The sequence below is a fragment of the Plecotus auritus genome (genome assembly GCF_963455305.1).
Source record: "Plecotus auritus genome assembly, chromosome: 3".
NCBI lineage: Eukaryota > Metazoa > Chordata > Mammalia > Chiroptera > Vespertilionidae > Plecotus > Plecotus auritus.
In genome coordinates, this window is record NC_137772.1 from 3025396 (window position 1) to 3035558 (window position 10163).

The following is a 10163-nucleotide window of genomic DNA, read 5'->3' on the forward strand; positions in this document are numbered from 1 at the left end:
TTTTATATTAGAAAAAATGAGTGCCTGTGTGTTTGTGTGTATTGTCTGTGTGTGTGTGAATGTATGTGTGTGTGTGTGTGTGCATCTGCCTTTGTGAAAACATTTAAAGAGCCTTCAACACACAACTCAGCAGGTATTTACGTGTTTGTGCAAATGACAGTTGTTTATAGAATCGTGGCATCAAATGCAAGAGGCTAGGGTGCTCCTGAAACTTTGAATGAATGTAGAATTTTGTAAGAACTTCATGTGTATGGCCAGCAATGGTTGCAGGTATTTGAACAATGAAATCTGTTGCTAAAGAATCAAACTGTTGGTGTTTTAGTTTTCCTTGTGCAGGTTTGAACACATACATTCAGGTCTGTACCCTTCAGCTGTGGGGAGAGAACCAGACCTCTGGTTCACACAGCCCTTTCCCCAATGGCTGTTTGGAAACATTTCAGTTCCCGCCGTCTATCTTCCTGCAAACACCATGTGTCTCCTTCCAAACCCTGGTCATGACATAGCTATGATTTTCAGCCTCAGGTGCTAGGTGTCTCTGTGTGACATGACCCTGCTCAGGCAAGGTCATTGGGGCATATCAAGGCCTCTCAGCTAAAAGTCTTGGTGGTATATCTGCCTATGTCTCTTCTAAGCGGGCCAGGAGATAGAGTTCTGACCTCCAGAAAGCTGTGTAATTTTTGTTTCTCAAAGCTCTGAATGGAGCAATATGTTGGTTGTGGTGGGTGTTGGACAGGGGAGTCTCTGTCCACACTCCATATCTTAGTTGACTCCGATATTTCCACCCAGCACTCACTCCACATTGAGCTTTATGAGATTCTCAGCGATCCCCACAGTAGCCCAGAAAAATAGAGCTGCAATCAGATAAAGCCCCTAAATCCTACTCACTCCTTAAGCTGTTTTCTTAAGATAAGGAACAAGATTTGCTGTCCCCAGGCAAAATAAAAGGATGTTTACCCTTTGTTCCCCCAGATAAGAATGTGGTCCTTCAACAACCCCCAGAAATAACTTCAACCACATAGGGAGATGCTCTCAGGAGATCCACTGGGCTGCCCTGTGTTCGTCCCAATAAGCACAGTCAGTAGAGAGTTCGGGTCAAGGGCAGGACACGAGGGAACAGGAGACTATGCCAAGTTGGATGCCCAGGCGGAGCCCAGGGGGAAGGACATGGGGGAGGGGACACGGTTCCGGGACCTTGACCAGGCTAACCCTACAGGCTCATTAATACATCCTAGAGAATAGACGACTGGAAAGTCACTGCCATTTCAAATACACGCATATTATAAAATGGGAATCTACCCGGAGTGCCCACATTTTGCCATCGGACAGGCCCCACCTGTGCAGCCAGCCGCCAACTGGTGCGGTTTGGCTGATTGTCTGCGAGTACAACTCCCCGTGGAAGGAAAAAGCCAAAGGTCCCCATGAGATGGTGTGTGTGTTGTTTCCCCAAAGTTTGTTAGTAAAAACCCAGGCGTGGGCCTCCACCTATCCTGGGTCCGATGCCAGTGGACGAGCAGCTAAAGAAGCCATCAGGTATCACCCAGTAGGAGAGTCGCCTGAAGGACAAAGTCCCAGCGCCTGGACATCCACCCCAGGAAAAGACTGTCACCTGTGGTGAGACAGCCGTCCGTGTGCAGACATGGAATGCCTCAGGAAAATGACTTGAGTCACCGGGCAAAGTACAAAACCAGGCAGTGGCACAAGGCCAGAACTGGGGCTCCGTTCCTGGGCATTTCCCAGGGTCTGCTGCCCAGGCACAGAGGAGCCGATGGCGAAGACGTTGTGCAGCGAGGCCAGGAAGAAGAGAGGGTTTTCACTGAATCGGAGCTTCGCTTGGAAACCTGAAGAGCTCTGGAGGTCGACCATGTCGTGGGCTGCACGCACTGTGGGTGGACTTCTTGCCAGAGCTCTCTAAGCTCTGTGTGTTCCCAGACGCTGTCTCTCCCGTGCATGGCATCACTTTACCCCAGTAAAAATGGGGAAGGAAACAGCAGGCGTACCCACAAGTGTTGGTTTTTCTTGAAGAAGGTCCATCTTCCTAAGAGGAAGTAAACATGTTGATGTCATGTGTAAATGTCTGAAAACACTAAAGGATCCAGAATAGCAAATTCCTTCCAGCTCTGTGTTCCTCTGCGAGATTATGCTAATTGCATTGTCTCCGCCCACTGGGGAATTCCCCTCAAACCAGTATAAAAGTCCAGGAGCACTGGCGATTCTGCCAGTCTCCCTCAGACAGGCATCTTGCAAGCAGCAGTGGATCCAGGGCGCTGGTCAACCACCCACTGTTCTGAGGAACTGCTCTCGGACTGAGGACCTAAGCGCGATTCCTGGTGGGTTTCATTTCCTTCCTTTTCCTTTTCCTAAAAGTAGGTTTTCTTGATTTTAGAGAGAGAGGGAGGGATGGGATAGATCCAGAAACATTGATGATGGAGAAATATCTATTGGCCACCTCCTTCTGGGGATGGAGCCCCCAACACGGGTATGTGCCAGGTCAGGGAATCTAACAGGTGACCTCTTGGTTCCTGGCTGGATGCTCAACGACTGAGCGTCACCTGCTTGGCGGGTTTCATTTCAGTTGTGTCTTTTCATTCGGATTTTCCATCACAGAGACAAGACAGTAAAAAAAATTTAGGAGTGATTGGACTCTAGGCAGTGGGTCAGCATTCTTTCCCTATCACAGTTAATCCTGTACAGACATGGACAAATTGCATCTTCTCCATGCTCATTCCTATGCCAGGTATAAATTAAAAAAAAAAAAAGTACCGAAGCATTGTAATTTGTGGGTGTTGGTGGGTAAGCAGTAATGGAAAGTTGGTAGATTGAGCTGTGGGCACTTCAATATTTGATTTATTCAGACTTAATTCAAATATATGCATTTCATATTTACTAGAAACTAGATAATTATAGGCAACTGAACATAGAATTATTTAAACAACATAAGATAAAGAAAACAAACACAAAGGAGTCCACCATCACCTGTGAAGCTCCCAGATGAGCAGAGGAGAAAATATTTCCATCTGGGTAAACTTGTGTTTGAAATTTGCCTCCTCTTCTGTCCAATGGGAACTTTGAATTTCCCAGAGGGGAGCATATTTTACTTTGATTTTCTAGTAAGTCTTCCACAATACGCAATGCATTGATGACGGAGTGAGCCCCGAGAAATACTGTCTTTCTCTGTCGCCTACTAGGACACAGAGGGTTGAATGAATCCCAGTCTCCTCTTCTAAATCCCTCCTTTGTGCATGCACATCCAATTCACCAGGTGAATCTCAGCTGTGTCGCCTTAGAGTCCTGTCCTGGGGACAGGCAATCATGACAGGACAGATAAAGGACTCAGAAGGAGGGATCACAGGGCAGACAGATGTTTTTCCTGAGGTCGTGAGGTCTCTTCAGCAGATTTGAAGCAGACGGTGACCGAGGAGGTAGCTGTGTGTGGGATTTTGAAAAGTTTCTCTTTCCTTTTTCCTCAGGAGATTCACAAGTCCATAGCTGAGACACAAAGACGTGAAGGTCGTAGGTGGTGTAGCAGAAGGCAGGTCGTGACCCAGAACGTGCGCCCTCAGACCTTATGGCTCAGAAAGGGAAGCAGCCACAGAGGGCCCCAGCGGCACACAAGGCTCCCCCACCAGAGGCAGAGCATCCCAGGGTGAGTAGCAGCCTGGCTCTGTGGGGACCCTGGGAAAGTGGTGGCCTGGATGACAGAGACAGGGTTTGGACAAGGGAAGTTCTGTGTCCATAAGTGGGGTGTCCTGTGACATGCACTGGATCCCTAACCTAGGACACCCTCACCTGTCTGACTGGTCCCTTCGTATTTGCAGGAACAACCTATGTCTTTTTGTTTTTTAACATATTTTATTGATTTCAGAGAGAAAGGGACTGGGAGAGAGAGATACAAACATCAATGATGAGAGACAATCATGGATAGGCTGCCTCCTGCACTCCCCCTTCTGGGGACCGAGCCCACAGCCTAGGCATGTGCCTTTGGCCAGAATCAATTCTGGGACCCTTCAGCCTAAAGACCGATGCTCTAGTCATTGAGCCAAACTAGCTTCTCCCTTCTTAATAGTGTCCTGTGCAGCCTGTTTTTTTTGTCCATAACTTTCCATTTGGTTCTGTATGTGAATGCTCATCCCTTCCGTCCTTTCTCCTATTTAACTTCCACACTAACCTGGGCTTTGGGATCCAACCTAATACCTTAAACAATAGCTATCTGGTGAGCCCTTCCCGGTGTGACCCATATTCGACCTCCATCAAGCTGTCCCGCTGTTCCCCTTTGAAATGTGCCTGTGTTTTGAGCTGACTCTCTGACCTCCTTCTCTCCTCCAGGTGAGATGTTGGAAATGTGGGGCCTTTGGGCACAAAGCAAGCAGCCTCACATGTCCCTTGAAGAGTCGGAGTGGGGCCCTAGCCCCCCATGCCCTGGGCTCCAATGAGATGAAGGAGAGCGGGAATCCTTGGAATCCCAGGGACCTGTGGAATCGAGGGACCTTTAACAAGGCTGCTAGGTTGACCCAGCAGAGAAATCGGTGGGTATCATGAGACAGTGAAGACAAACATTGGGGCAAATCTAGGGAACCCACAAACCTTACCTCTCCACCATCTGCATTGCCACCTCCAGGCAAAGACACGGACCTGGAGAGTTTGAGAAATCGTACCCTAGGCTTCCAGGGGTGCATCAGAGTTTCCTTCCCTTCCTGAGTGTCAGGAGAGTGAATGGTGGTGGGGGTAGTTGTGACATGTATGATCTCTGCCATGGACAGGCAGAGAGACAATGGAGTTAAAGGGAAGTCCTTTGTGAAAAATCCTTGAGTGCTCCCAGGAAGGGGAGGATCTGAGATGATCAAGGGCAAGTCTAGTAAATGCATAGGGCCTAGTTCCCTGGATCACACAGACACAGAGGAAGGGTCTGGGCCATGGAAAGGCTGGTTTCATTGGGGACAGGAATGGAGGGACTCATATACTATGTTTTGTCCAGCAGGCATGAAGAACAAAGACAGGCTCTGCGCCAGAGATTACCCAGGAGAGCCCCAGGAGGGCCCCAGCACAACTGGAAGGACAAGACAGAATCCTGTGACTACGTGAGGGTGAGTGTCCCCAGGTTCTTGGCTTTGTATTGCATCAGGGTCACAAACTTCCCCTGGGACTCAGAGAACACTCACTCCCTGGTGAGAGTCCTGTGCAGCCTGTTTTGTTTCCAAGTCTTTGCATGTGGGTCTATGTATGCATGCTGAGAACTGTATGCCTTCTCCCCATGTTCCTTCCCAACTAATATGGGCTTTGGCATGCACCACAACATCTTAGTAACAGGCAGCAGGTGAGCCATGTGTTTATGTCAGTCTCTGTAACCCATATTGCACCTCCTTAAATCTGTCCCCCTCTTTCCTTTCAAAAGTGTCCCTGCTTTGGGCTGACTCACTGACCTCCTTTTCTCCCCACAGGTGAGATGTTGGAACTGCAAGTCCTTTGGGCACAAGGCAAGCAGCCACAGGTGTCCATTGAAGAATTGGAATAGGGCCCTAGCCCCCCAGGCCATGGGCTCCAATAAAATAAAGGAGAACCTGAAACCATGGAATCCCCGGGTCCAGCGGAGCCCAGGACACTTTAAAAGGGCTGCTAGGGAGACTGAGCAGAGAGCATGGTGAGCATTGCGGGAGGCTGGAGAAAACATTGGGGCAGAACCTATGAAGCCTGTGTCCTTACCTCTACACTGTATGCCTTACCATCTCCATTCAAAGTCAGAGATACAGAGAGAAAAAATGTCCATTTCTTCACCGGTCACACTCCCAGGTTCATACAATTCCTGGGCAATCAATGAGGGTGAATGGTGGTAGGGTTGGTGCTGGGAACATCTTTAACCTATAAAGGTGTCAGGCAGAGAGGAAATGGAATGAAGGGAAGTCCTTCATGAAAAACTCAGGTGGGTTCCTTGAGATGAGGCAGGGGCCAGTATGGTAAATGCACTGGGCTTCCCTCCCTGGATCACAAGAAGTGGGAGGGGTGTGGGCCAGGAAAGGATCACCTTCATTGGAGAGAAGAAATGGAGTGTCTCATGTATCATGTTCTGTCCTGCAGGCATGAAGAACAGAGACAGGTTCCTTACCAGAGACTTCCCTGGAGACCCACAAGCAGGCCCCAGCAAAACTGGAAGGAAGAGACAGAACCCTGTGTCTATGTGAGCGTGAGTGTCCCCAGGTGGTGGGCTTTTCATTGCATCGGGGTCACCCTACTTCCCTCCTTGTCTTCTCTCTGAGGCAATGGTGAAAATTCTAGGGGAACCCATATTGTTTCTCTAGTATAATTTCCTAATTCATTTTTCTTGGTGTCTTATTTGGCCTACACTTGCATGTGTCCCAACAATACAGGATGAGGCAAAAGTGGGGTTACTGTATTCCTTTGGAAAATGGTAAAGTAATAACTCATAATACAGCAATAAGGTCTGTGTTTCGTGGACCTACAACTGTAAAGCTCCTTTTGACCCACCCTCTAAGCTGATGGAGGGCATGGGTGTGGTCTCATTAGAGGTTTCCACCAGGCACCATCCCTTGTGGGAAACCAGGCCTCATGAAATCAGAATCCCTTCTCCCAAATTGCCCACCCAAACTCATTAGTCCCCAAAATGCCTTCACATCACGAAGAAGTGTCCATTCCCTGCACAAGGCTAGGAAAGGCCTGTTTCCACTTCACTAACAGGAGACAGCTGTGAGAACTTTCGTATTTTCCTATCTGATGTTAGACAAAGTTTCAAGGGGACATTGTATCGTCTTTCAGACTCAGCCTAGGGATCTCATCTTCTTTGCATTGATTGCTGGTTTATCCTTTGCAGTCCATATCTTGTCTCAAGATCTTGTTTTCCTTGTTGTTGGTTTAATTTTATTTTCTATTTGATAGTGAGAAAATTCTAATGTGTAACATCTGTTTTGTGTTTCTTACAGGATGCACACACACTGAGACCTGATCACAACACCAAGAGGAAATATGTGGGAGACCCTGATCTCACCACTTGTTCACCAAAAAGGAAACGTGTCATGACTTCCACAGCACCTCCGGCCAAAGGTGTTGAGAGAAGCACCTGCTTACCTCCTGGACCAAAGAATGGTCAGGAAGGGCCTGTCACAGACTCCCGTCACTCCAAAGGCACACACTTTGTCCAGGATCCAACCCACAGTGTCCATGAGAGGGATGACAGGACACACTCTGCCTTCAGGATCCAGGGCCTGGACCAAACCCTCATCCACCAGCCACAGGCCAAGTTCCCTGATGGGAACTCACACAGCATCCAACATGCTGCTGCACACAGTGTGGGCCAGGACTCTGATCTCATCATCAAGGTACCTGGCAAGAGAGCTGCCCAGAACTCCAGCCTGACCTGCCAGAAGCCCACAAAGAAACCCAGACTCAGCCCCTGCCTGAAGAGCACCCAGAGTCCTGAAGCCCAGCCTCTGCACCAGGGCCCTCTCAGCAAGACTCTCCAGCCCTGCCACGTGCCCCGGTTCCCACCAATTCCTGAGGTTCCAGGCCAGCCCCGCAGAAAGTTCCTCCAGACATTAGACAAAGGCCTGTGGAGCTCCATGCCCATGATACCTCCTTCCCACCCTCCTGCTGAGAAGCTCATCGCTCCTGCTCACATCCCTCCCACCACTGAGAAGTCAGAGGCACTCTGTCCCTGTGTCCACTTGAGTGTCCTCCTTGAGGCCCTTCAGCTTTCCTCTTCCTCTGAAGAAGGTGATGGCCAGTGAGACACTCCATGTCAGGAAGACATGTTCCTCAGTCCCAGGCCACCTGGAGCTGCCTGAGGAACTGGAGAGGGGAGATCACTTGGAGCAAATGTTTCTGGGGAATCAGAGCTTCCCTTCAGTGCTATATGGAGAGATGGTGGGAACTCTGATCATGCTTGGGGCACGCAGACTGAGTTATTGCACTTTTACTTTATGTAGGTGTGGTGATATTTTATGGAAACTGTAGTTTGTGCTAATCAAACTGGTAAGGGAAGTTGATTTTTAAAAATTTTCATCCATTGTATGCAAAATTAACTTAAGTTACAATAATTGCCCTTAAAGTTTAATGGAACTAGGAAGCTGTGTAATGAATCTCTATCAGATGTACACCTGTCTGCCTTGGGGAACCTGGGGCAGGGCCACCTGCGTGGTCTGTAGATTTGAAGCAGTGCCTGTTGTCCTGAGGGGAGACTGTTTCACTGTACTGTGTTATTTCAATGGAAATCAGGGCGGGACCCTTCCCATGACTTTGTACCTTTGATTTAAGGAATGTCATATTAAAGTTCTGTTTTATAGCTTTTCTTTGATATCAATAAAAGTCTGTAAAATAGGTCACATTGTGGTTGGTTTACATTTCTGTCCATTTTGGAACATTTTAAACAATGACTGTGCCACAAAGGTCATGTCATTGAGATCAGAGGGGAATCTGAAGTACCTGGAAATGAGATTAGCTTAGGCAACACCTGTGGGTCCCTGTGTAATCCCTTCCTCTCAGTCAAGATCATTTCCTCCCTAAGGGGCACTAACAGCCTGTAGGGCCTCACACTACAAAGTTGTCCCTCTCTTGTGGTCCTTCAGCAGCCTCAGTGACCCTTCTGGGGTCACCTCAGTCTCTTCCCTCTCCACCTCCACCCTCACCTTCACCCCCACCACACTCCAGGAGTCGTCCCTGACTTGTGTGACCATGTCCAGAATCCTCAGTCTGCCTCCACCATGTTCTGAGATTGAGAGATCTGCCCAGGTTCCAAAAAAAGGATCCCAAAGGCTGATTGGAGTGATGAATTTACTGATAGATCTGCTGTGTTTCAATATTCGTTAATTCATATAAGAAAGAAACCTTAGGTCAGCCAGTGAAGAGATATGCCTTAGAGACACAATGAAATTAACATCAAATTGAAATTATGTGAATGTGAGAACGCCTTTAGTAATAATGTCTTAACCTCAGATGACTTACACTGGAGAGTAACCATGTGAGTGTCATCTATGTGGGAAATGCTTTTTGCATAAATCTGACCTTACAAAACACAATCCAATGAACACTGGTGAGAAGCCTTAGGAAGGTTGTGAGTGTGGGAAAGCCTTCAGTCAGAGTTCTTACTTTAGACAACATGAGAGAATTCAAACAGGAGAGAAAATATATCAATGTGGTCAGTGTGGGAACCCCTCTGGGAATCTCATGTACCTTGAAGTTAGATTGGTTTGGGCAACACCTGTAGGTCCCTGTATAATCCCTTCTTCTCAGTCAAGATCATCTCCTCCGTCAGGGGCACTAACAACCTTTAGGTCCTCATCCTCCATAGGTGTCTATCTCTTAGGGTCCTTCAACAGCCTCAGTCCCTCCCTGAATACCTCAGTTTCTGCCCTCCCCACCCCCACCTCAGGAGTGGGCCCTGACCTATCTGACTTCAGAACATGTCCAGAATCCTACCTCTGCTCCCACTAGGGTCTGAGAATGAGAGCTCTCCATGGGTTCTAGAAAAAAGGATCCCAAAGGCTTATTTCAGGGATGAATTTACTCATAGATCTGCTGTGTCTCAACATTAGTCAATTCATATAAGAAAGAAACCTTAGGTCAGCCAGTGAAGAGATATGCCTTAGAGACACAATGAAATTCACACGAGAGGTAAATTATGTGAATGTGGGAAAGGCTTTAGTAATGCCTTCAGCCTCAAACGACACAAGATGACTCACACCAAAGAGAAGCCATTTGAGTGTCATCTTTGTGAGAAAGGAATTTGGCAAAGGTCTGACCTGGGAAACTACAATCGAATGCACACTGGAGAGAAGACTTATGAGTGTCATGACTGTGGGAATGCCTTTAGTGAACATGCTAATCTCATAAGATACCAGAGAACTCACACTGGAGAACAACATGTGCAAGTCAGTTATGTGGGAAATCTTTTAGTCATTGTTCTTCCCTGAGAAAACATGAGGGAATCCAATACAGGAGAGGAAATGATGAAAGCCTCCAGTAGATAGCCTGACCTGACCTGTCATGACATGGCATTACTTATTTAATATTTATGGAAGAAATGTGAATCATAGCTTTATGATTGGATCCATCTCTATGGTGCCTTTATGTAAGCCTTTAATCATTGTCCTGATCTCAGATAACATGACAACTCACATTGTAAACATGCTAATTTATATGTCCTGTGCAATAGCTCTGAA